This window comes from Pleurodeles waltl, chromosome 11, assembly GCF_031143425.1.
Source record: "Pleurodeles waltl isolate 20211129_DDA chromosome 11, aPleWal1.hap1.20221129, whole genome shotgun sequence".
Classification (NCBI taxonomy): domain Eukaryota; kingdom Metazoa; phylum Chordata; class Amphibia; order Caudata; family Salamandridae; genus Pleurodeles; species Pleurodeles waltl.
This window is the reverse complement of record NC_090450.1, coordinates 424,384,502-424,411,872: the sequence shown is the minus strand read 5'-3', so window position 1 is coordinate 424,411,872 and position 27,371 is coordinate 424,384,502. Positions and strand designations below refer to the sequence as shown.

At 46.6% G+C, this 27,371-nt stretch overlaps 1 long non-coding RNA gene across 1 annotated transcript; it reads right to left on the bottom strand.

Moving 5' to 3' along the window:
• Positions 1–9,472: 9,472 nt before the first annotated feature.
• LOC138266626 (uncharacterized) lies at positions 9,473–26,802 on the bottom strand. Its single transcript, XR_011199581.1, has 3 exons — positions 26,753–26,802; positions 21,559–21,608; positions 9,473–9,535 (listed from the first exon to the last, which is right to left on the bottom strand). It is a non-coding gene; the product is annotated as an uncharacterized lncRNA (long non-coding RNA).
• Positions 26,803–27,371: the final 569 nt, after the last annotated feature.

The following is a 27,371-nucleotide window of genomic DNA, read 5'->3' as shown; positions in this document are numbered from 1 at the left end:
CCTAACTTCTCAACAGATGTGCCAGCTAAGGCCTTATCATTTCCAATGAGCATGTTAATCAACAATTCTCTAGAGGGATTCTTCCCTACCCCTAAAACTCTATCAATAAACCTTACCCCTTTCCAGCTAAGGTGGTCATAAGCAGAGCTGACCAGATCAAGAGTAGGACCTGTACCAGACATGATCGAAAAGGTTTAAGGGACAGAAAAAGAAAGAAAAAGTTTCAGAACTTTTTAAGGAAACAGAAAAAAAAAAATCAACTTTTTAGAACATTTTTGAAAGTTTTAGAGGTACTTTTCAGCACTTAGCAATAGAGTAAGAGAAGAAAAGCAAAACTATTTGGTTAGGTGTACATACACTGAACCTGTTTTGTATATTTTTCTCTTATGAAAATTACAAAATGACAAAGTGGTAAGTAGTTGCAAGTACTTATCCCACCGCTGCACAACCAATGTAGGAGGCTGGCCTGGTTTGTAGTGGGTACCAAGGGGTACTTACACTCTGCACCAGGTCCAGTTATCCCTTATTAGTGTAGAAGAGGTGTTTCTAGCAGCTTAGGCTGATAGAAGGTAGCTATAGCTGAGCAGCTTAGGCTGAACTAGGAGACATGCAAAGCTCCTACTATACCACTGGTGTCATATGCACAATATCATAAGAAAACACAATACACAGATATACTAAAAATAAAGGTACTTTATTTTTATGACAATATGCCAAAAGTATCTCAGTGAGTACCCTCAGTATGAGGATAACAAATATACACAAGATATATGTACACAATACCAAAAATATGCAGTAATAGCAAAAGGAAGTAATGCAAGCAATGTACAGTCACAATAGATTGCAATAAGAGCACATAGATATAGGGGCAACACAAATCATATACTCCAAAAGTGGAATGCGAACCACGAATGGACCCTAAACCTATGTGAGCTTGTAGAGGGTCGCTGGGACTGTAAGAAAACAGTGAGGGTTAGGAAAAATAGCCCACCCCCAGACCCTGAAAAGTAGGTGTATAGTGCACCTATATTCCCCAGAGAACACAGAAGTCGTGATAGGGGAATTCTGCAAGGAAGACCAACACCAGCAATGCAACAAAGGTGGATTTCCGGACGAGAGTACCTGTGGAACAAGGGGACCAAGTCCAAGAGTCGCGACAAAGTCGAGATTGGGCAGATGCCCAGGAAATGCCAGCTGAGGATGCAAAGAAGCTGCCACCGGATGGTAGAAGCTGTGGATTCTGCAAGAACGAAGAGGGCTAGAAACTTCCCCTTTGGAGGATGGATGTCCCACGTCGTGAAGAAGCTTGCAGAGGTGTTCCCACGCAGAAAGACCGCAAACAAGCCTTGCTAGCTGCAAGGGTCGCGGTTAGGGTTTTTGGATGCTGCTGTGGCCCAGGAGGGACCAGGATGTCGCCAATTGCGTGAGGAGACAGAGGGGGCACCCAGCAAGATAGGGAGCCATCACAGAAGCAGGCAGCACCCGCAGAAGTCCCGGAACAGGCACTACGAAGAAGAGTGAACCGGAGCTCACCCGAAGTCACAAAAGGAGATCCCACGACGCCAGAGGACAACTCAGGAGGTTGTGCACTGCAGGTTAGAGTGTCGGGGACCCAGGCTTGGCTGTGCACAAAGGAAATCCTGGAAGAGTGCACAGGAGCCGGAGCAGCTACAAATCATGCGGTACCCAGCAATGCAGTCTAGCGTGGGGAGGCAAGGACTTACCTCCACCAAACTTGGACTGAAGAGTCACTGGACTGTGGGAGTCACTTGGACAGAGTTGCTGAGTTCCAGGGAGCACGCTCGTCGTGCTGAGAGGGGACCCAGAGGACCGGTGATGCAGTTCTTTTGGTGCCTGTGGTTGCAGGGGGAGGATTCCGTCATCCCACGGGAGATTTCTTCGGAGCTTCTAGTGCAGAGAGGAGGCAGACTACCCCCACAGCATGCACCACCAGGAAAACAGTGGAGAAGGCGGCAGGATCAGCGATACAAGGTTGCAGTAGTCATCTATGCTACTTTGTTGCGGTTTTGCAGGCGTCCTGAGCAGTCAGCGGTCGATTCCTTGGCAGAAGGTGAAGAGAGAGATGCAGAGGAACTCTGATGAGCTCTTGCATTCGTTATCTAAAGAATTCCCCAAAGCAGAGACCCTAAATAGCCAGAAAAGGAGGTTTGGCTACCTAGGAAGGAGGATAGGCTAGCAACACAGGTAAGAGCCTATCAGAAGGAGTCTCTGATGTCACCTGCTGGCACTGGCCACTCAGAACAGTCCAGTGTGCCAGCAGCACCTCTGTTTCCAAGATGGCAGAGGTCTGGAGCACACTGGAGGAGCTCTGGGCACCTCCCCTGGGAGGTGCAGGTCAGGGGAGTGGTCACTCCCCTTTCCTTTGTCCAGTTTCGCCACAGAGCAGGGCTGGGGATCCCTGAACCGGTGTAGACTGGCTTATGCAGAGATGGGCACCATCTGTGCCAATCAAAGCATTTCCAGAGGCTGGGGGAGGCTACTCCTCCCCAGCCCTGACACCTTTTTCCAAAGGCAGAGGGTGTAATACCCTCTCTCTGAGGAAGTCCTTTGTTCTGCCTTCCTGGGCCAAGCCTGGCTGGACCCCAGGAGGGCAGAAACCTGTCTGAGGGGTTGGAAGCAGCAGCAGCTGCAGTGAAACCCCGTTAAAGGTAGTTTGGCAGTACCCGGGTCTGTGCTAGAGACTCGGGGGATCATGGAATTGTCTCTCCAATGCCAGAATGGCATTGGGGTGACAATTCCATGATCTTAGACATGTTACATGGCCATGTTCGGAGTTACCATTGTGACGCTATACATAGGTAGTGACCTATGTGTATAGTGCACGCATGAAATGGTCTCTCCGCACTCAGAAAGTCCGGGGAATTTGCCCTGAACGATGTGGGGGCACCTTGGCTAGTGCCAGGGTGCCCACACACTAAGTAACTTAGCACCCAACCTTTACCAGGTAAAGGTTAGACATATAGGTGACTTATAAGTTACTTAAGTGCAGTGGTAAATGGCTGTGAAATAACGTGGACGTTATTTCACTCAGGCTGCAGTGGCAGGCCTGTGTAAGAATTGTCAGAGCTCGCTATGGGTGGCAAAAGAAATGCTGCAGCCCAAAGGGATCTCCTGGAACACCAATACCCTGGGTACCTCAGTACCATATACTAGGGAATTATAAGGATGTTCCAGTATGCCAAAGTGAATTGGTGAAATTGGTCACTAGCCTGTTAGTGACAATTTGGAAAGCAAAGAGAGCATAACCACTGAGGTTCTGGTTAGCAGAGCCTCAGTGAGACAGTTAGTCATCACACAGGAAACACATACAGGGCACACTTATGAGCACTGGGACCCTGGCTGGCAGGGTCCCAGTGACACATACACTAAAACAACATATATACAGTGATATATGGGGGTAACATGCCAGGCAAGATGGTACTTTCCTACATGCTTGCAGCGCTGCCCAGGGGATTACAATGTCCCCGACCGCCAGCCTTTTTCTGGCGCTTTGCACCGCCAGGAAAAGGCTGGCGGAACGGGGAGTCATGGGGCCCCCTGACAGGGCCTCATGCAGCTTTTCACTGCACTTCACTTCACTGCACCCATCGCACGGCCGCAACACCGCCGGCTCCATTTGGACCAGGTTTCCGCCCACCGGCCCAGCGGGGATCTCCAAATGGCCGCGGCAGGGCTGATGCCGCCCGCCAAGGTCGTAATGACCCCCTTAATGTCAAATCTCACTTTTACCAATTCTCCTAAACATACAGGAAATAAATACTGTATTCTAAAGCTGGGGAGGGTCCACAAAACATGCCATTTTCATGAGAATGGCAAATCCCTTGACCTTACCATAAGGAACACTTGTGTTTAGTGGGTTAGCTGGAATGCAGAACATGAAGACAACATTTTTAATCCCAACTTCTCATTTGGTCGAATTTTATGCTCCGGGCAAATTACGTTTTGTTATATTTCTTGACAAGATTGGCAGTATTTAGCATTGTGTAATGTATTTATGCAGCACACAAACAGAAATAAAGTGAAAACACAACACAAAAACCCCAAACTAACTTGGAAAAATAGAGACATTTTAATGAATTATTCAACACTAAAATGACAAAATCCAATCAGTAGAACCAGAGATTTTTTCAAATAAACTTTACTAATTTGGGGTAATGTCACATAAATAGTGTGATGAAGGAGTATCAGCTTAGTACATATATGGCTAGTATTGGTTGACAATCCCATGTGCTCTGGAGGCTCCACCATGGCCCCCCAGTACTGCCATAACAGCCTTCTGAGGTTTTCACTCAGGCCCCAGCTGCTGCCACCTCACAGACAGGCTTCTGCCCTCCTGCTGCTTTAGCAGCTCAATCCCAGGAAGGCAGAAGAATGTATTTCCTTTAGGAGAGGGGTGTTACACCCTCTCCCTTTGGAAATAGGTGTTACAGGCATGGGAGGGGTAGCCTCCCAGAGCCTCTGGAAATGCTTTGCATAATCCAGTCTACACCGGTTCAGGGACCCCAGTCCCTGCTATGGAGCGAAACTGGACAAAGGAAAGGGGATTGACCACTCCCCTGTCCATCACCACCCCAAGGGTGGTGCCAAGAGCTCCTCCAGAGTGTCACTTGGTTCTGCCATCTTGTTTTCAGGATGGTCAGGGAACTCTGGGAGCATCTCAGTGGACAGTGCCAGCAGGTGGCGTCAGAGACACCTCGTGATAGATGCTTACGTGGTTAGGTGACCAATCCCACTCTCAGGGCTATTTAAGGTCTCTCCTCTGGGTGTTCCATCAGATTCGTATTGCAAGACTCCAGTAGGAATCCTCTACATCCTTTACTTCATCTTCTACCGACAGATCAACTGCTGACTGCTCCAGGAATTCTACAAAACTGCAACAAAGAAGCTAAGACGACTTCTGCAACATTGTATCTTCAGCTCCTGCCTGCAACAGTTTCCAGGTCGTGCATCCTCTGAGGACTGCCTACCTTCAGCATGCACCAGAAGAACCAAAGGAATCTCCCGTGGAGTGACGGAGTCACTTCCCTGCTTCAACAGGCACCTCTTTCCAGCGATGACCGGTGGCTTGGGTCCCTTCTCCAGACGATAGGCGTGAATCCAGCGACACGGGTGGTGGACTAAAGTGACTCTGACAGTCCCAACATCCAACTGTCCAACTCTGGTGCAGGTAAGAGCTTGCATCCCCACGCAAGACAGTACCCCAGTGCACAGCGAGACTTGCAGTTGCCAAGGCTTGTGTGCGACCTTCCAAGACGTTCTTCGTGCACAGCACAGCTTAGGCTCCCAGCACTCCATCCTATGACGCAGAGCTTCCTGCATGGTTCTCTGTTCTTCCTGGGCTCTGGGGTGGGGTACTTGTAGGAGGTTGGCCTGGTTTGTAGTGGGTAACTTGGATACTTACACCTTATACCAGGTCCAGTTATCCCTTATTAGTGAAGTAGTAGTGTTCTAGCAGCTTAGGCTGATAGAGGTAGCTATAGCAGAGCAGCTTAGGCTGAACTAGGAGACATGCAAAGCTCATGCAATACCATTTATAGGTACACAGTACTTATACACAAGTAAAGACAATACTAAGTGTTAACAATAATAAAGGTACTTATTTGGGTGACACAGTACCAAAAATATCTTAGGGACAATACTCCTTCTGGGGGTAAGTATTATACACAATATATACACTAGACACCAAAATAAGGCAAGTAATTAGCCATAGGATTGTGCAAACAATTGGAAATGCTATAGAATGCAATGGGAGAAAATAGTTCTAAGGGCAACACAAACCATATAGTAAGAAAGTGAATGCGAATGACGAATTTCCCCCTAGACAAGTGTAATGTGTGCAGAATCACTGGGAGAGTAAGAATACAGTAAAGGTAAGTAAATTACCCCACCCCAGAGCCCAGAAAAGCAGAAGTAAAGTACTGCAAGTTTCCTTAGGACACACTACATCTCATGATTGGAATTATTGCAAGAACCAACCAAGTCTTCAAATAACAAACAGTGGATTCCTGAACCTGAAGACCTGCAAAGGAAGGAGACCAAGTCCAGAAGTCAAAAGAAGTTCCAGGAAGGAAGGAGCCCCTGCCAACCCAGAAGAGGGTGCAAAAGAAGAATCCCTGGCTGGACGAAGACTGCAGGAAATGCACCCTAGGAAGATGCCAGCGGGTTCCTGCATGATGCAAAGGATGTCCCACGTCATGAAGTTGGATGCAGGCGAGTTTTGGTGCTGGATTCCTCCAACAAGCCTTGGTTCCGGCAAAGTTCCGTTTTGCGTCAACTAGGCGCTATCTGGACCCAGGGGAGATCTGGGGGCCTCAACTCTGTGTGAAGAGGAAGAGGGGGCTCTCAGCGCTTCAGAGAGCCCTCAGAGCACCAGACAGCACCCTCGGGAGTCCCAGGAAAAGGGGACAAAAGAGGTGCAAAATGCTGTTGGTGCAGCACTACACAGGAAGGTCCCACGCTGCCGGAGAACAACTCAGCGAGTTGAGCTTCGCAGGATAGAGTGCTGGGGACCTGGGCAAGGCTGTACATGAAGGAATTTTGCAAATAGTGCACAGAGGCCTCAGGAGGTGAAGAAGACGCGGTGCACAGGGGTACTGTTGTTCTGGGGGAAGGCAGGGTCTTACCTCCTCCAAATTGCGTCAGCAGGACCTCAGGACAGTCTGTGTCGATGGGGTCCACCCTCTGTGTTCACACTGGTTGCTGTGAGAGGAGTCCCAGGGTACCGTCGTCACCTTGGAAGGTGCCTGCTTGGAGCAGGGGAGTGACTCGGTCATTCCACAGGAGATTTCTTCGGTCCTTCGGGTGCAGGATGAAGATAGGGAGTCCCCAGAGCATGCACACCGTGGAAACTCTTGTAGACACTTTGTTGCAGTTACAGCATTTCATGGAGCAGGCTGCGGTTGATCCGAGGTCAGAAGAGTCTGAAGTTGTTGTAGAGGATTCCTGAAGGAAACTTGCAAGCAGAATCTGAAGAGAACCCACAGGAGAGACCTTAAATAGCCTTGAGAAGGGGATTGGCTACCTTATCAGGTATGGACCTGTCAAGAGGGGTCTCTGACGTCCGCTGCTGGCACTGGCCACTCAGAGCCCTCCAGAGTGCCCCCACACCTTGCAAAGCAAGATGGCTGAAGTCTGGGACACACTGGAGGATCTCTGGGCACCACCCCTGGGGTGGTGATGGACAGGGGAGTGGTCACTCCCCTTTCCTTTGTCCAGTTTCCCACCAGAGCAGGGGAGAAGGGGTCCCTGAACCAGTATAGACTGGTTTATGATAAGAGAGCACCATCTGTGCCCTTCAAAGCATTTCCAGAGACTGGGGGAGGCTGCCCTTCCCTAGCCTGTAACACCTATTTCCAAAGGGAGAGGGTGTAACACCCTGCTCCCAAAGGAAATGCTTTGCTCTGCCTTCCTGGGACTGTCTGTGAGCTGGCAGCTGCTGTAGCTGCATTGCAAGCCTCAGAGAGCTGGTTTGGGAGTACTGGGGGTCCATGGTAGAGCCCCCAGGATGCATGGAATTGGCTCCCCAATACCAGATTTGAAGTGGGTGGACAATTCCATGATCATAGACACCTTACATGGCCATATTCGGAGTTACCATTGTGAAGCTTCATATAGGTATTGACCTATATGTAGTACACACGTGTAATGGTGTCCCGCACTCACAAGGAAAACGAATTTGAGAGTTTTTCACTACCAGGACATATAAAACTTAAAAGTACATGCCCAACCTTTTAATTACACAGCATTCTGCCCTATGGGCTACCTAGGGCTACTTAGGGGTGACATATCTAATAAAAGGGGGTTAAGACTTGACAATGGGATTTAAATGCCAAGACAACATGGTAGTGTGACACTGCATTCAGGATCCAATGGCAGGCCTGGGACATGTCATTGGTAGCATTTAATTTAAAGGCCCTAGATATATGGTATACCACTCCGCAAGGGACGTACAAGTAAATTAAATATGTGAATTGAATATAAGCCAATTAAACCATGATTTAGGGAGAAAGAACAAGTACTTTAGCACTGGTTAGCAATAGTAGAGTGCACAGAGACCTAAGGCCAACAAAGCAAAACTCTAGCAAAAAAGTAGGAGGAGGAAGGCATAAAGGTTGGGGTGACTCTATCGAGAGGGCCATTTTAAAAAAAGAATCAATGTAGAGCTGCTCTTAGGCATGTGGTGACAAAGTGGAAAGGATATAATCAGTGCTTTAAATAGAAAAGAAGAAGTGCAGTTACTCAACAAATTGAGTGCGGGGTAAGGGATGGAGTGTGGCTGGGGGCGAGGCTAGTGCCCTTCTAATAAAGAATGATACTGGACCTGCTCATTATGATGTTGCCCCTTCGCAGTGTACAATATTACAGCAGCACAGTGGAATTGTGGCTACAGCTGTGTAATAGTTCTGCCTGGAGAGAGCCAGCAAAGTACACTGAGATAAGTGCTCTTAACATTATTTACTAGTCTTATCAGTTATATCAAAGCTGAGAACTGACAATCTGAATATTCGCACAATTTAAGTGTATTCTTTTAGGGTGAACCCCTAATAAGAGAGTTGTTATAGTGGCTATTTTCGTACCTTTCCTCTCCCAGAGCATTCTATGGGCATCAAAAGTTAGCACTAAACATATACTTTCATTATAAGGACACGGAGTTTCATATCATGCAAAAGCTTTTCATAATTAGAACGACAGATTCATTGACTTTGTAAGTGATTGTAATGACCCTCTAGACTACAGCTGGTAGGTGAAAAAGGATGACTAGTCAATGAGTTTGTATTATGTCACTTTGTCTTATCTTAGTGAAGCTTTGTACAAAGTTTAAACCAAGTCACTCTGCCAAATGAACATAACAAATTGTAGGAGTCTTACAGCAGTTTGCTGAACATACTAAAACATGACATGGGGGCATGGCTTGGGGGCAACAGGATGGCATTCGAACACTGAGAGTGCTTCGGACCCCTCTATCATCCGCCACCATCGCCTGTGGCTCCCTGGAAGTCCCGCTTCCCTGGTAGTAGGGTGACACGGAGGGAGGCCTAATAAATCTCACAAAGGACTCTTGCTCCCTTCCCACACGATGACCTTAAACCACTCTGCACGGCCATCTGGCGAATGACCGATAGTTCTGGAAATGCAGCCCCCACCCAGTTACTGTCAGACCTCAACTTGTTGTTTCTGCCGGAGTGATAGGACGTTCACTGAGTGTATTCCCAACTTCCCTCCTAACCTAGCCAGCCCAACTATGACAAGCCAATTCAAGGTAAGTGAGGGAAGAGGGGATGGAAGAGAGAGACACACGGTTCCCCCAAAGTCTGTGCTGGTAGATAGATGTTACCCAATCAGTCTCTGTATGGCTTCCTGAGTAAGAAAATTAGAGAGAAATTTAGAATCTGCCCATGTCATAATGAGGTACAATGTATGCTGAAATATGTTATAACTTATGATTAGAATACCTGGGTAAATCCCCCCTTCCTCTTAATTGATATGTGATTTTTAAGTAGTAGATATGCAGGATCTGTAAAATACATCAAAAATAGGTTAACAAAGGACAATCCATATGTTCAATATATACTCTGAAGGAACTAAACATACTTATGTCTTTATAAAACGGAAACTCAAAAGGATTTCTAGAATATGTCCTATAACGGACCTAATACTACTACTGAGTAGTTTCAAACTAAATGCTAAACATATCCTGTTAAACATTCACAGGAATATCTCTGACATGAGTTTAGCTCAAAAATGCCCCAAGAAAACATAAAGCCGATTTCAGATAGGTGAAGGAATACATTATCTGAAAAATCTCATCATTCATATCACGGCTGAAAAGGAACATTCAAATGTTTGTACAAAGTTCCTCGTTGTCTTTGCAGGTAATATAGGTCGAGTGGTGAGAAACAGGTATAACGGTCATAAACAATCCCAAGAAAAAAAAAAACACTTAGCTAAGTATATGCACATATATAACTCTTGTTAGCAGCACAATGGGCTTTAACGCCATTTTTGAATATGCTGAGTGCCATGCTTTAAATTGCTTTGCTTGTCCTTTATGTTTGTACACAGGTTCAAAATCAGGAGATTAGCAGGAGGGGCTTACTGGAAAATCAGGATGGATTAAAAACAACCCAATGAATCAAGACGCCAAAGAGGCCACAAACGGCGTGTGACCCGGAAGGTGAGAAAGGCAGACAGCAGGAATCTGCAGACCCGTAGCAACTGAAACGCCGAGCAGCTTTCTGTCAGATGGAGTGGATTTATGCCTTTCATGTTCCGCCCTTGCTGCAGCCGGCAACCCGTTCAAAGCAGGCACCACAGATACCTGCAGCATCACCGACCCGGCCACTGATGAGCGCAGAAATACTGCCCAAACCAGCGGCATTGAGACAGATCGGCAGATCCAGGGATGCAGCCCTCACATAGACACTTGCAACCTCTCTGACTCGGCCCCTAATGAGCACTGTGGTGCCGATGTGCGCCCTGGTGGACCCTCAGACCTACAATCCATCCCGGCAACACTGCCAGTGGGGCAGTTACTAACACAGCCCACGAAACCTGGAGCTTCACACCACTGCACCCCCTGTGGTCTGAGTTCCCCAGGTGCTGTAACATTCCCCTACTTGCTACCACTTCTCACGCTTAAGTGCTACTGCCAGTCAGTCAACCCAACTTTTGTGGACCTGTTGGGGCCTCATTCCCCCTCTCACTAATGTACAAGACGCCACCTATCAAGTGGTGATTAGTAATTCAGGGTGAAGCCTCTCCTGCACACATAGCACACCAGTCGCATGCCACCTCTCACCCGCACCTGCCGGCACATCCTGATGTCTGATTTAGAACATGGGGATGACAATTCAAGGACCTGGAAGGCACTGAGTTACACAAGACTGCAGACCTTGGTGAGGTGAGGCCCCACTGACTGGACTTCTTTTCCCCCACTCCACTTCAGATGATTTGACTGAATCAGTACCCACCTGTGGCTCCTACTTGCTTGTCTCTCTTCTCCTGTCCTTGGTTCTCTCCTCACTTATTCAATAATATACCAGGGAATAACTTCCAGCTCCACACCTGGCTGCTCATGATGCTGTGGACTGCTTCAAGAGGGCCAGATCCTCACAGCTGGAGATCACGTTATCTTATGACCATAAGGAAAGACAAAGCGGGCAAGCCATCACCCCCTCCAACCTCACATTGATTTGTTCACTACTCCTTTTGGATCCTCCAGGGGCGAACCTTCCGACAAGGGAGCAACAGCTGATGGCAGCCTGGAAAAGATCCTTCAAACAAAACACACCTCACAGACCGTGGTTGAGCTGAAGATTAGGGAGGTGCACGAAGATATAGCACTTCTCCGCCAAGATCTGCAAAATGCCTCAGGCCGCATTACAGAGGTGGAAGACTGTATCTCCTTGGTTGAAGATGAGGTCACTGACCTCAAAACTAAGGCAGCCTGCCTTTTGGCCCACGTGAATGAACTTCACCATTTCGCTGAAGACGCTGAAAATCGATCCAGGCGCAACAACTTTCACTTTGTGGGTTTCCCAGAAGATGTGGAATGCTCACAACCCACTGAGTTCCTGAAGCAATGGCTTAAAACGTGGATGCCTGCTGACAAAATGTCCCTGTGATTCGCGGATGAAAGGGCGCACAGGGCTTTAACTCCGAAACCACCCTGGGGTGCACAACGGTGACCTATGATAGCAAGATTCCTCAACTTCACAGACAGAGACTGCATCCTGAGAGAAGCCCAAGCACTTCCAGATGCCTACTATCAGAACTCTAGAATACCTATCTTCCCAGACTACATATAGGAGGTCCAGACCAAACACCTTTCTTACAAATCTGTCAAACAGAAACTCTGTGCCCTCAAATTGACCTATATGCTCCTTTTTCCAGCATGTCTCCAAGTTATTCATGACGGTAAATCCTTCATTTTGATACTCCATTGCTGGCTGGCAATAGCTCACCAAGGAGAAGCAGCTCCACCGCCCACCTTAACCCTCCTCCCCAACACCTGGCAGTTGCCTGCACAGGGCTGCTCAGTGGACAGATGCTGAAAAAGGGGCCGCACCCGCTCTCAGCCTTGCCGAAGAAAAATGTGCACTATATCACCTTCCCTGAGCCCTGGTTCACTGATGCCTTCACCACCCCAGAGGCCAGACCCATCCTTGTTTGTTGAAGGAGACTTACATTTATCAACTCACACTGAGGAGCAGCTGAGTCAGACCCCCTCTCCTATCTAATTTTACCACGAGCTGCAAATATTGTATTCCTGGCAAAACACCACCCCAACACTGTCAGAATAAGACATCTACTGATCATACATACTGCCGCAGGAACTGCACTGCCATGATCCTTTTATATGGAGGGATCCCCAGTCCACACCCATCTAAAAAATGTTGATTTTGAATTGGACTTTATGTTATGCGGCAACAGATGCTTCTTTGGTGGAAGTATGGGGTGGAGGGATTTGGGAAAATTGGGTTTATTGGACGGGATAAGTTTGAGAGTTAATCTTGTTGTTTGTTCCTCATGTTTTCCCTTTTCTTTAACAGGTGGTCACATTGGTCTGTTATTGCCACATCAGGGATGAGCCCCATGCAATCAAACATTCTTTATGAGTGTGTACATTGAACCATACATATGTAGCCTTCTGACTTTAGATGCACACATCTACTGATGTTTCATGCCCAGCCAAGATTTCCTACAGCATTATGTCCTGGAACATCAACGGACTTCTTGACCAGGTTAAACATTCCGCTGTGCTCAGTTATTTCCTGCATTCCTCATCCTCCATTTTTCCCTTTTCTTTAACAGGTGGTCACATTGGTCTGTTATTGCCACATCAGGGATGAGCCCCATGCAATCAAACATTCTTTATGAGTGTGTACATTGAACCATACATATGTAGCCTTCTGACTTTAGATGCACGCATCTACTGATGTTTCATGCCCAGTCAAGATTTCCTACAGCATTATGTCCTGGAACATCAACGGACTTCTTGACCAGGTTAAACAATCCGCTGTGCTCTGTTATTTCCTGCATTCCTCATCCTCCATTTTGTTACTTCAAGAGACCCACTTGATGGGCTCAAAGTGTCCCACGTTCACCCTTCAGGGCTCTGACAGAGTCTATCACGCAGGAGTTGCCAGATGTTCCCGGGGAGTGGCGATTCTGCCTCATCGCAGCTTCCCCATGACTGTTGCTCAGACTTGGTAAGATCCTCAGAGTCACTATATTGCCCTAGCAGGTACGAATGAACGCCATCCAATAAATCTCCTGTGCCTTTATGCCCCCCTTGTCATAGTAGAGTATTTTCTAGATAATCTCCTTGGCGTAACATAATGCAACTTCCCCCAGGCCTTACATTCATAGGGGGTGGCTTTGATGCAGTCCTTGATCCTTCCGTAGACTCCACAAGTTCCCCCTCTGACATTTGTCATAGTCTAGCCAGACTGCTCCATAAGTGGGTCACCACTGTGGGCCTCAACGATGTATGGAATACACACACACATTTGCCGCCCACCATACATATGCCTGTAAAGATATGCACCTTATGCCAGCTCCAGACATTCTTTTTATGTCCCATGTACAGATCCTACCTGTGGGATATCAGATCATGTCCTGCTTCTCCTATGCATAGGCGATCCTTGTACTACCAGGCGCCCCATGTGGAGACTTAGAGGGTCATTCTGACCCTGGCGGCCGGTGGCCGCCAGGGCCACCGACCACGGGAGCACCGCCAACAGGCTGGCGGTGCTCCAATGAGCATTCTGACCGCGGCGGTTCAGCCGCGGTCAGAAGCGGAAAGTCAGCGGTCTCCCGCTGACTTTCCGCTGCTCATTGGAATCCTCCATGGCTGCGGAGCGCGCTCCGCAGCCATGAGGATTCTGACCCCCCCTACCGCCATCCAGTTCATGGCGGGAAAGCCGCCATGAACAGGATGGCGGTAGGGGGGGTCGCGGGGCCCCTGGGGGCCCCTGCCGTGCCCATGCCAATGGCATGGGCACGGCAGGGGCCCCCGTAAGAGGGCCCCAAAATGTATTTCACTGTCTGCCTTGCAGACAGTGAAATACGCGACGGGTGCAGTAGCACCCGTCGCACCTTCCCACTCCGCCGGCTCGATTACGAGCCGGCATCCTCGTGGGAAGGTCGTTTTCCCCTGGGCTGGCGGGCGGTTTAACTGGAACCGCCCGCCAGCCCAGGGGAAAACTCGTAATACCCGCCGCGGTCTTTTGACCGCGGCGCGGTAATTTGGAGGGCGGGATCCTGGCGGGCGGCCTCCGCCGCCCGCCAGGGTCATAATGAGGCCCTTAATGTCTGGCATCTCCAGGACGAATCATACACCTGCGAAGTAAGGACAGGAGTTCATGTAATATTTCCAGACTAACACCAGGTCATTGCAAGAGGCCGGCAGTCTCTGGGTGGAATTTAAAGCTACTATTCGGGGACATACCAGAAATCTCCTTAGAAAGACAAAGAGTGAGACACCAACGCATCACACAACTCGGATCCCAGGCCCTTTGCCTGGAAACAGAGCTTTCCCCAACCACTTATAGAGTCATCACTAGACAAATAACATTGCTCCGGGAAGAGATCCAACTCCTCTCCCTCGAAGCAGCAAAACAGAACTGGCACGCATCTACAGCGCGGGTTTATGGATGGGGTGACATATATGGGAAACTACTGTACTGGGTAGCATCTAAGCCCCTGACCAGTAGAGTCATACCTGAGATAAGCTGACAATGCTAGACACTCCCACTGTGCCTCCCCCGCAATCACTCAAGCCTTTGTTACCTACTACACTATGCAGACCTACCACACTCTCCAGCGTAATTGGCAGCCCCCCCTTTTAAACAAGGTGCCACTCCTCCAGCTCTCCATCACTGAGCGACGGGAGCTGGAGGAATCTATCAGGTGGAGGAGAAAAGTGAGGCCATCTCTGCGATGGCCTCCGGGAAAACTCCTGGCCCTGATGGTTATGCCACAGAGTTATATAGTAAATTCAGGAACACTTTCATTCCCCACTTATTGAACCTATACAAAGAAGCAGCACCAAATTGGTTCCTTCCCTCTGGATCTCGATCAGGCCACGATTGTAGTCATAACAAAGACACTTCCTCCACCGGTCTCCTGCCCTGCCTACCATCCCATATCAATGCAGAAATAAAGATTTTTCTCCATCATCCTTGCTAAGGGCCTGCAAAGCATACTATGGTTTTTAATCCATCCAGACCAATGTGGGTTTATGCCTGCCAAGAGCACAAGACACTGTTTAAGACAACTCCATGTGGCGCTAGCACATCGTCATCTCCTGTCACCCCAGCTAGAAACTCCTAATAGACTTCGAAAACGCATTCAACACAGTCGACTGGGGTTACGTGGCCCACGTCCTGAAGAGAGTGGGGTTTGGTCCCATATTCTGTGGCCTTGTCCGGGTTCTATATTATGGAGTGTTCTCCACTGCTTTCCCTATGAGGCACGGGACCCGACTGGGTTGCCCCCTGTCCCTAGTCCTTTTTGCACTAGTCATTGAACCCCCGGCAAGGCTCCTGAGATGTGAAGCACAAATACAAGGATGGGAGTGGCCCGGCGGGCACGAAGATCGTATTGCACTATATGCGGACGATGTCCTCTCATATCTGGCAAATCCAGCCAGCAGTGGTCTCTGATGCCTACAGCTCTTGAGACTCTTTGCAGAGGCCACTGACCTGACCATTAATCCTGCCAAATCGGTATTAGTCCAACTCTCTCGCGGGAATGCATAGACTGGCAGACAAATATTCCGATTCGCTGCCTCAGTTTTCACCATCTTGGCATCCAAGTAGCCCTAAACCCTGTGCTGATGTGGTCCCTCAATGTTACAACCTTCACCTGTAAGGTTAAAGCAGACCTTAGGAAATGGCAGACGCTTCCCTTAAATGTCATGGGGAGGATAACACCATATAAAATATGATACTGCCCCGATTCCTTTACCTTCTCCAAAATTTCCCACAAATGATTTCTTGCCGCTGGTTTAGAGAAATGGACTCTGTGGCAATATTTTTTTTATGGCATAACTCAAGCCCACGCTTAGCATTCACAACCTGCCAACGAGCCCCTTATGAAGGTGGTCATGGTATGTCTAACCTATACTTATACTATTTGGCCTCACAACTTCTGGCAGTCAATGATTGGCTCAGTGGTGGGTGGGCTGCCCAGGGCTACAAGCTGGCGCTCCTAACTTTAGGGTTCTCCCACATTATGGCGATGCTTTATGGTGACCTCGTCCCCAACACACTTATTGAAGTGACCCAGATAGTGTTTACTGGGTGGAGGGAAGCACTTCGACACACTGGGTGGTGGTTTAAACTCACTCAACAGAACCCCCTTTGGCACAGCACCTGGTTGGGCAAAGTGACTGCACTAGATGGCTTAGGTGGATGGGATGCCATCGGCATCACAATCCTGGGGGATGTCTGGAGTGGTGCATATATGTCTTCTTTTCAGGAGCTCCAACAGATATATTCCCTACCCAGTACTCAGTTCCATAAAACCCTGCAATTGCAACATGCATTACGAGTGCACATTCCACCAGATACATCGATTCCAGAATTCAGCCCGGTAGAAACCAAGATCACGATGGGCACCCTGGGCAAAGGTGCCATGTGCCAAATCTACTGTACCCTGAGCATCAATGCTCCAGTCATGCTGACGACCCTTAGAACTTGCTGGGAGGGCTGGCTGGGGCCACTGGACGATGATGACTGGCTTTTGAATATATAATCATGGCTCAGACTTGTACATACCTATTACTTACATTGTGCATACCTTACCCCTGATAGATTGTTTGAAGCAGGACTCTGGGCTGACCCCGCATGTTCTCACTGCTCACAGGTCCAGGCTGATTTCTTCCACATGACATGGTCTTGTCCTATCATAGCACAATATTGGGAGGCAGTATTAGTGGAAGCCTCCAACGTCTTAAGTATCAAAATAGAAATGTCCCCACTACTAATCCTGCTGGGTGTGCTTGTGGGAGTCGGGGTACCAGGGCATACTGAGCTTTCTTGGGGTCAGCCATGCTGGTTTCTAAGAGTGATATTGTAGCTCACTGGAATGTCTCGAAACACCCCACGATGCCACAGTGAAGACCCGAAGTAGACTGTTGTGCCGCCCAGGAAAAGCCAGTGTACAAGGCTTGGGGATGTCCATCCAAACATGGTAAAATACGGGGCAAGTGGAGTCGGATCATAGGCATTGATATGTTGTAAATTTGTTGATATGGGGATGTTACTGTCTCCACTGCGTAGATTGTTACAGATTGTACTGGCTGTACTTGTGTGGGTCCCGACTGTGGACCATGGCTCTTTGATAGATCTCAATGGGCCAGATGTATCATCACGGCCCTTTGCGAGTCGGAAATAGCGATTTTTAAGAAATCGCTATTTCCGACTCGCAAAGTGCCATGTATCACATTTGCGATTCGGCAAATGCTATTACCGAATCGCAAATTGCGATACCGGCCCCATCCGCAGCTATGGGCCTGTTGGCCCATATCTGTGAATTTTTTGCATTTCCAAAATTGTGACTTCTGAACCAGAAATCGCAATTTTGGAAATGCAAAAGTTCAGGGTGCTAGGGGCCTAAGGCCCCCTCTGCTGCACCCCAAAAATGTTTTGGTGGACATGTAAGGTGCACACATGCCAAAAGGGCATGTGTGCATTACATGTTCAATTTAAAATGCATTTTAAATGCATTTTTAAATTTTGCACCAGGTTACCACCTGGTCTCATTTCATGGTATTTTGCATGTGCAAAATGCCATTCTGCAAAAAAACGCAATTTGTGATTTTTTGCAGCATCGCCTTGCGATGTGGATTTTGCGAATCGCAAATTGCGACTCGTGCAACCAGGTCGCAACGCAAGAAATCGCAATTTTAGCGATTTCTTATTTTTGGTCTGCGAATGCCTTTCGTGCATCGCAGACCACATTTTTGCACTCGCAAAAGGCCGATTTTTGCGATTCGTACCGTTTGCGAGTGCAAAAACTTTTCATACATCTGGCCCATAGTGACTTGCTTTAATTTCAATAAAATAATAAAAAAATGTTTTTTTTTAAAAACAACACTTGATATAATGAATCGATGCCCAGCTAAAACATAAAAATTAAATGCTTCATGAGAACCAGGGATACTAGACTTATATGATTCTGCGGCTGCAGCATTTTCTGTATAATTATGGATTTGTCGCACTTGCACATAATCCTTTATCTGCTACATATTTTTATTTAAAAAACAGTTTCGAACTCAAACAGATCAAAATATTTAGAAACACTGCCTCATGTATTGCCATGCAGTGGAACAGCCACTGCAAAAGTTAACTGGTCACCTTTAATTTGCAGAGTGCTTTATTGATGTATTAACTGACACTAATGCGTTGAAACCTTTGTTCAGGCAGTGTTCACATGGGTAGAAAATTGTCAAAATAATTAAATAGTGTTGTCACAACATGTGATACATTATGCCACATAATTTGCCTCTTCTTGCTACACAATCAAGCCAAACAGACCACATAGTCTGCTCCTCTTCTGCTGCATAATTTGAGGGGACTTGGTCTTTATCCTCGCAAGAACTATTTAAACAATGACCCATTGTAAAAGTGTTAAATCTTATAAGAAAAATGAAGTTGAAATGAGATGAGTGATATTTGAAGCTCTGGCTTTCCCTTCCCTATCTTTTCATCTCGTCAACAATTATTCAAATTTTACGAAGGTTGGGAAATGGTAGAAACATTAAATTTACTGATACATTCACATTTACACAAACACACTGACAGAGGACTACTAAGAGAGCCATGCATACAGCATTCCAGACATGTTTTATATAATACTTGTCATACTGCCTCAATTTCTGCCTCTCTCACCTCAGCCAGTATTTTCAGCATGTGAACGACAAGGCAAGGTAGACACTTTGTCCTACCAATATGACTGGTCCTGAACTGTCAATCACAGTGTGATGCTGGGACTCCAACTAGAAAGGCTCTGACGCAAACTCAGCACAGAGCTGCATTGGTGCTCAGACCTCAGAGACATGGCTGGTTATTTCGCAGTGAAACCTGTGTTTTCAGCTGCTCTTGCTAAAGGTCAGTGATTACCGGTACTCTCCCTGGCCAGAGAGAAGTGAAGATAAAAAAATAGGAAGTGCTAGTACTCAGTACAGTTGAGTATCAGGACATTTAAAGTGCTGGATATTACATCTGTAAGTGGAGAATTGTCCAGTATCATGCTATATTCAGCAAAATGCAATATGGTGGTAAATGCAACGCCTTTGCAGCAAACAGCAGTGTGCTGTAGTCTTGGGTCGACTACGTAAACAAACTATTCGATAATGGTCAGTTCTTACTGGTCATGTGCCACTGAAGTGACAATATGGCAGCACTTTTGAAAAAGACTCAATGAACAAAATAAACACCAGGGGCATACTCCCAGGGCATGTCCCCCGTATGGCTTTCTTTCTCACATTCACAGCTGTTTCTTTGCAGGTGGCTGGATTTGCATCTAAAAAGCCTTTCGAGACTGTTAAAGGTGCTTGGGAACCAAAATGCAGGGCGATGGCCATTCTGCAGTGTCTCTATGCAGGCAGCAAAAGGCCTGGAAAATGTGGACAGCTGACCATCCTATTAAAAATTCTTGACCTACACATAACAAACCTGCTAACTCACACTGTGCCACTGTGTTATACAATATCAACTCTCTTCACAAAGTCACCTGGTGAGGGTCGATATCTCATGGTGGCAAGTAAAACGTAGCGGAAAGCACTGCAAGCAGTAGGTTTTCAGCTCGTCTTTGAAGGCTCTGGGCAGCCGGTGCCCTTTAAGGAATGTGGAATCCCCCAAGAACATTGCTGGCAGCCTCAGCAAACTTTTGTTTATTTTGAGGCAGGGGAGAAATGGTTGGAGGGAAGGTACAGTAGTGCCTGTTGTGGCACTTCTCTGTATGGCTCTGCGCCCCCTTCAGAGTCCCCCTCCCCAAAGGGGTAAAATTTATTTTGAAATTGGTAGCTCTAACCTAAAATTGTCTTTTGCTTCACCCAGAGTAGTTCTCTCACCTAATGCTATTGTATGTTTTATGTATCATTCCACCTTCTTCAGAGTGCTTACACTGTAGTTGCATCAGTGAATATTTTACATCTTGGATTGCCACCCGGCTGGTTTTATACCGTTGACTGTTATTTTAATATCCATGCTGGTAAAATAAATTAGGAAAATCATTTCAAGCCAGTATTTCTTCCAAGTACCAACATATACTTTAAAGAGTAAATGTAAGAAGAAATAATTTTAAATGTGTTCTACAGCTACCTTAATGAGCCCTGACCGATAAAGTATACAAAGACAAAAAGACTTAGCTAAAAATTAACATAGATAATTTTATATAAAGTTCCATTCAAGAATCATGTCTAGGCCTTTGTAAAATATTAAAACATGAACAGATAGTGGGTATTTTTCTCAGGGAAAAGTGGCAACCATATTCCAAAATTACTTGGATTAAAGGAACAACAAATCTCATCTTGTTCCTTTACAAGGTTGTTAAGCCCTCTTTGTCAAAAGCACCCCATATTCCAATCTTTTCATGTTACTTTTTCCTTCTCTACAGACCACCACCTAGCAATGCAACATTTCCAGACATATTTCAAGATACACTCTCTAACCTTTTTACAGTAGACCCAAACCTATCCATCCTTACTAACCACAATATATGGTTTGACAAACCTAATATGTCTCACCCCAGAACCACCCTCTTTGGCCGAGGCACATAGAACTTACAAAAGCTTATTACCAATGCTAAATTGCTGGGCACACATTAGATAACATCTTTCCCAACCCAGGCCTACGCATGTTTCAGAGAATTACTCCAGTTACATGGTCAGACCACTACCTCGTTGCCCTCCAACACTATACACCAGACCTCGCCCCAACTAAAATTATCTTGCTCTTAACTATATATCGACCTTGGAAAAACTGAATTTGGAGGAACAAGGAACAAGAAGTCTGCTTAAATCAAGACACATCTAGTCACAATCAGTTGTGTACAAACACTCTATTGATAGCGCCAGAAAGCTTCTGATTTCATGATTCATCTGAAAACATATACAGAACAAATGAAAACACACACCTTGGATGAAAGCAGAATTAAAAAAGATGAAATAACAAACAGCTAAGCTTCAATGCATCTGGCTCAAAATCAACAACCCTCAAGTCAAGATATGCCTACACAGACACAACGGAATATACAAGTAGATCACACCGTGCTATCACATGGCAAATGTGTGCACTTGCAGGGGCTCCCTCAAACACTGTTTCTGATGCATGGCATTGTACTTCGGTATACGCAGCAATACATGGTCCCAGAATGGAGGGAACCCGACACTCATAAATAAGTAACTCTATCTTAGAGATCCCCAACCATTTCTGTAGTAGGAGCTACCTGTGTCCCATGAAAATCATCCTGAGCTACTAGAGTTTTAATACTAACAGAATCAGGAAAGATTACATTAGTACCTACCATATGAGGGACTGCCATCAGTGATCACCTTAGTGCATCAGACATGGTTCCTAGTATTAATGTAAAAAAATGCTTTGTCAAAGAGGAATGCTTCTACATGGGTAATACATAACCATCCAAGTTGCAATGCCCCTGGCACCAAGTTTACATCAGTAATAAGTCTCCCCAAACAACATCTCTTAAATTCTGAAAATACACACAATTATGTCTCGAATACACACATGGTACGTGTAGGAGGCTGGACTGGCTTGTAGTGAGTACCAAGGGGTACTTACACCTTGCACCAGGCCCAGTTATCCCATATTAGTGTATAGGGCGTCTAGCAGCTTAGGCTGATAGATAATGGTAGCTTAGCAGAGCAGCTTAGGCTGAACTAGGAGACGAGTGAAGCTCCTACAGTACCACTAGTGTCATATGCACAATATCATAAGAAAACACAATACACAGATATACTAAAAATAAAGGTACTTTATTTTTATGACAATATGCCAAAAGTATCTCAGTGAGTACCCTCAGTATGAGGATAGCAAATATACACAAGATATATGTACACAATACCAAAATATGCAGTAATAGTATTAGAAAACAGTGCAAACAATGTATAGTTACAATAGGATGCAATGGGGACACATAGGGATAGGGGCAACACAAACCATATACTCCAAAAGTGGAATGCGAACCACGAATGGACCCCAAACCTATGTGACCTTGTAGAGGGTCGCTGGGACTGTAAGACAACAGTTAGGGTTAGAAAAATAGCCCACCCCAAGACCCTGAAAAGTGAGTGAAAAGTGCACTAAAGTTCCTCAAAGGACTTAGAATTCGTGATAGGGGAATCCTGCAGGAAAGACACAAATCAGCAATGCAACAACGATGGATTTCCAAACGAGGGTACCTGTGGAACAAGGGGACCAAGTCCAAAAGTCACAAGCAAGTCGGAGATGGGCAGATGCCCAGGAAATGCCAGCTGTGGGTGCAAAGAAGCTGCTACTGGACAGTAGAAGCTGAAGATTCTGCAGGAACGACAAGGGCTAGGGACTTCCCCTTTGGAGGACGGATCCCTCACGCCGTGGAGAGTTGTGCAGAAGTGTTTTCCTGAAGAAAGACAGCCAACAAGCCTTGCTAGCTGCAAATCGTGCGGTTAGGGTTTTTGGATGCTGCTGTGGCCCAGGAGGGACCAGGATGTCGCCAATTGCATCTGGGGACAGAGGGGGCGTCGAGCAAGACAAGGAGCCCTCTCAGAAGCAGGCAGCACCCGCAGAAGTGCCGGAACAGGCACTACGAAGTGGAGTGAAACGGTGCTCACCCGAAGTCGCACAAAGGAGTCCCACGTCGCCGGAGGACAACTTAGGAGGTCGTGCAATGCAGGTTAGAGTGCCATGGACCCAAGCTGGACTGTGCACAAAGGATTTCCGCCGGAAGTGCACGGAGGCCGGAGTAGCTGCAAAAGTCGCGGTTCCCAGCAATGCAGTCTGGCGTGGGGAGGCAAGGACTTACCTCCACCAAACTTGGACTGAAGAGTCACTGGACTGTGGGAGTCACTTGGACAGAGTTGCTGGATTCAAGGGACCTCGCTCGTCGTGCTGAGAGGAGACCCAGGGTACCGGTGATGCAGTTCTTTGGTGCCTGCGGTTGCAGGGGGACGATTCCGTCGACCCACAGGAGATTTCTTCGGACCTTCTAGTGCAGAGAGGAGGCAGACTACCCCCACAGCATGCACCACCAGGAAATCAGTCGAGAAGGCGGCAGGATCAGCGTTACAGAGTTGCAGTAGTCGTCTTTGCTACTTTGTTGCAGTTTTGCAGGCTTCCAGCGCGGTCAGCAGTCGATTCCTTGGCAGAAGGTGAAGAGAGAGATGCAGAGGAACTCGGATGAGCTCTTGCATTCGTTATCTAAGGAATCCCCAAAGACAGAGACCCTAAATAGCCAGAAAAGAGGGTTTGGCTACTTAGGAGAGAGGATAGGCTAGCAACACCTGAAGGAGCCTATCAGAAGGAGTCTCTGACGTCACCTGCTGGCACTGGCCACTCAGAGCAGTCCAGTGTGCCAGCAGCACCTCTGTTTCCAAGATGGCAGAGGTCTAGAGCACACTGGAGGAGCTCTGGGCACCTCCCAGGGGAGGTGCAGGTCAGGGGAGTGGTCACTCCCCTTTCCTTTGTCCAGTTTCGCGCCAGAGCAGGGCTGAGGGGTCCCTGAACCGGTGTAGACTGGCTTATGCAGAAATGGGCACCATGTGTGCCCTTGAAAGCATTTCCAGAGGCTGGGGGAGGCTACTCCTCCCCTGCCTTCACACCATTTTCCAAAGGGAGAGGGTGTAACACCCTCTCTCAGGGGAAGTCCTTTGTTCTGCCATCCTGGGTCAAGCCTGACTGGATCCCAGGAGGGCAGAAACCTGTCTGAGGGGTTGGCAGCAGCAGCAGCTGCAGTGAAACCCCGGGAAAGGCAGTTTGGCAGTGCCAGGGTCTGTGCTAGAGAGCTGTGGGATCATGGGATTGCACCAACAATGCCAGGATGGCATAGAGGGGGCAATTCCATGATCATAGACATGTTACATGGCCATATTCGGAGTTACCATTGTGAAGCTACATATAGGTAGTGACCTATATGTAGTGCACGCGTGTAATGGTGTCCCCGCACTCACAAAGTCCGGGGAATTGGCCCTGAACAATGTGGGGGCACCTTGGCTAGTGCCAGGGTGCCCACACACTAAGTAACTTAGCACCCAACCTTTACCAGGTAAAGGTTAGACATATAGGTGACTTATAAGTTACTTAAGTGCAGTGTAAAATGGCTGTGAAATAACGTGGACGTTATTTCACTCAGGCTGCAGTGGCAGGCCTGTGTAAGAATTGTCAGAGCTCCCTATGGGTGGCAAAAGAAATGCTGCAGCCCATAGGGATCTCCTGGAACCCCAATACCCTGGGTACCTCAGTACCATATACTAGGGAATTATAAGGGTGTTCCAGTAAGCCAATGTAAATTGGTAAAATTGGTCACCAGCCTGTTAGTGACAATTTGAAAGAAATGAGAGAGCATAACCACTGAGGTTCTGATTAGCAGAGCCTCAGTGAGACAGTTAGTCATAACACAGGTAACACATTCAGGCACACTTATGAGCACTGGGGCCCTGGCTGGCAGGGTCCCAGTGACACATACAACTAAAACAACATATATACAGTGAAAAATGGGGGTAACATGCCAGGCAAGATGGTACTTTTCTACAGTACGTGTATTTTTTCAATCAAACAAAAGCTTCTACCTTGTTAGGCTGGGATGTACATAGGGGAGCTACTTGTGGGTAGCTAGAGAGCTACCAATAGCTCACAAGGTACATGTTGGAGAAGTCTGCTCTATCTCATAAAGGATGGGAGACATCTTATTCATTGGATCTACCGAGAAATTCAAGCACTTCTTGGGGGGCACACTTGACTTTTCTAAAACAGATATGGGAGACTGACCTAATTTGTGAAATAACTGAAAAAGATTGGGAACGCATACTTGAATATCCACAACAAATCTCACACAATTCTAGATTTAAATTTATTCAATTCTCAGTCCTAAACAGGGAACATCTAACACCACTCAAGAGTGCAAAAATAATCCCCACTGCATCCTCAAATTGCCCTCGACGTAAGGCTCCAGAGGCCAATTTGTTACATATGTTATGGACCTGTCCTCAACTAACCCGGTATTGGGCAGGAGTAGTAATAGCGTTGACAGATGTTACGAGGCTAGATCAGTGGAACAAACCAGTACAGTGTACACTAGGGCTCCATTCCCGACCGCAGGGCTCTAAGGTGGTACAGCTCTTTGCAAACCTGTCTCTATTATTGGCATAACAGCTTGTTCCATGGCATCGGAAAGCGCAGATAGCCCTGAGTCTGGAGGCATGGTGTAGTGAGGTGACCACTGGGGGCTTACTGAGAGAGAGGGTCTTCATCGAGAGGAGTACTGAGGCTTCCGCAGGAAACCCATCTACTTAGAATGGGATGCTTTATTGGAGGGATTTAAGTCCTGAGATATGGCACCAGATTAACCATCTGCAGTACTTAATATGCACTCCCCTCAAGGAGGGTGCAGTATAATTGGCAGTCCCCACCACTCAGAGAACACCTGCCTTTACAATAGTGAATGTTTAAAATGAAATGGGAGGTAGCAGGGTTGGTTAATCTGTCCCCCTCCCACAATGTGACAAAGCATAGTATGCATCACACCTCTCCTCGCAGTAAAATGCATTAGCTTTATCCCTTTCAATACCACAACAAGTACGAGTCAAAAGTGATGGGTGGTGATGCCAGAGGGTTGGGGGAGTTGGGTCAAGTTTATGGTTTATAATAAGCATAACTACGTGAAAACTATAATGACTGAAATATGACTACATGCATATAAATCATTAAACCAACGTAGAATGTCACCCTTACGAAATTTTAGATGTATTGAGAGTCATATGTTAACGAAATGCAATAAAGTATGTGTTAAAAAAAACTGAATATACAAGTCAACAATCAAAAAGGCAACAGGCATTGGCAAAGCCAATTTGTTTTCCTTTGTTTTTGATTTCTATCAAACTTGATTCTAAAATATTATAAAAATGTTACAATAATGTTTGTTTTAAATTTTATAAACTGTTAATGGTTTATCAAATTTAAAGCAAACATTATTATACATTTGTTTTTATATTTGTAATCCAGTTAGATAGAAAGAAGACACAAAGGTGAAACCTATTTGCATGACGGCATGCGGCAAAGAAGAAAGAAGGCGGTAGTGAAGAAAGATGAAAGGAAGAAAGAAGAAAGCATTGAAGAAATAAGACAGAGGACAGCATGCAGTAAAGAAGAAAGAAGGCAGCAGTGAAAACAGAATACGGCATGAGGTAAAGAAGAAAGAAGACAGCAGTGAAGAATGAAGACGGCATGTGGTGAAGAAGAAAGAAGACAGCATCGAAGAAAGAAGATGGTAGTGAAGACAAAAGACAGCATGCAGCAAAGAAGAAAAAAGACGGCAGCGTAGAAAGAAGACAGAGAAAATGCCAGCAAAGAAAGAAATAGGGCAGCGAAGAAAGAAGACAGAGAAGACAACATGCGATAATAAAGAAAGAAGACGGCAGCAAAGAAAGGAGACAAAGAATATGGCAGCGGAGAAAGAAGACGTCAGCGAAGAAAGAAGACAACATGCAGAAAGAAAAAAGAAGTACCTTCAGCATCGTGGCCAGAGGAAGGACACTTGCCAGTGTCCAATGGGAAGTGACCGGAAGGAGTACTTGGTCCAGAGACAACCCGATGGTAAGAACTGCAAAGAAGACAAAGAAGACAAGAGGAAGTAAAGCAGGATGACATGCAGACAACGTGCTGGCCAATCAGAAGCACGTAAGTCAGAGCAATGTTGGACTAAGTCGATGGTAAGTTCAGGTAAGTAAAGGGCTGGTTCTAAGCCCTTTAAGTTTTTTTTTTTTTTTTAATAGATTTCGCAAGCAGCATGCAAGCATGATTGCAGGTCAAACCTAAAAAAAACATTTACTATTGCAGCCGAATCGACAATGCCAAAAGTGCTAATAAGGAATTTGATAAAATACTCACAGAATTCCATACGCCAAAAATCACAGAAGCCACCTATCCTATTTCTCAAGACTATTGTAATAATCTGGCACATCATTTCAACACTAAAGCAAACAAATGGGATTCATATTTAAGCAACATACAAAAAAACAATAGGCCCAACCCATTTCTTACAAACCCAACAGGAAAGGCAAGCGCAGCCTCAACGCTCCTTCAAAGAACTATCATCGACTGAATATCTGAGTCTTATTAAAGTAA